The following is a 738-nucleotide window of genomic DNA, read 5'->3' as shown; positions in this document are numbered from 1 at the left end:
AATGTCACATTTCTTGTAATTTCTTATAGACTTTGTAAAGTAACATGTGTATTGTATATACATTGTAAAGTAATTGTAAGGTTTGTAAATGAACTGTAATGTTTAAATAAGACATATTAATGTATATAAAGACTACATAAGTACTAAGGATGAATAAAATCTATTACATGTATTATACTTGTATTACATTTAAATTATAACCTTAAAAAAGAGTTACATTTATAATATAATAATGTAATAATAACTATTGTTATCTTATAATTTATGCAAAAGGTATATTAATGTATATAACAGTGTAAGAGCACTTATTGTACCCTATTATCTTAATAAAAGTATACTATAAGTATATAATATGTGTGTTATACTTAGACTATTTATACAAATAGTTTACAATTATTGTAAAAAGCATTTCATCTACTTGTAATAATTACATCAGTGTGTTTAGAAAGCTATATACATGTCATATTACTTTTTACTATATTACAAAGTAGATTAATTATTTTATTTTATACCTAAATACAATAATTGAAATGTTCTATCAGTTGACGACTCATATTATAGTTGCTTATGTAATCAACTGCTGAAGATCGAGAGCATATAATGACGCATTTCTCTTCGTCACTCCTTTACCTCCTACCTTCACCGTCTCCCCAACCCTCTGCCCCCAACGCTATGTCGTCGCCTCTGTTCTCTCTAGTCGAGTCCTCCGCTCACAAGCGTCCTACCAGCAGGCACTCT

Source organism: Fomitiporia mediterranea (assembly GCF_000271605.1).
Source record: "Fomitiporia mediterranea MF3/22 unplaced genomic scaffold FOMMEscaffold_3, whole genome shotgun sequence".
NCBI lineage: Eukaryota > Fungi > Basidiomycota > Agaricomycetes > Hymenochaetales > Hymenochaetaceae > Fomitiporia > Fomitiporia mediterranea.
The sequence above is the reverse complement of the archived record's forward strand: the minus strand, read 5'-3'. Positions refer to the sequence as shown.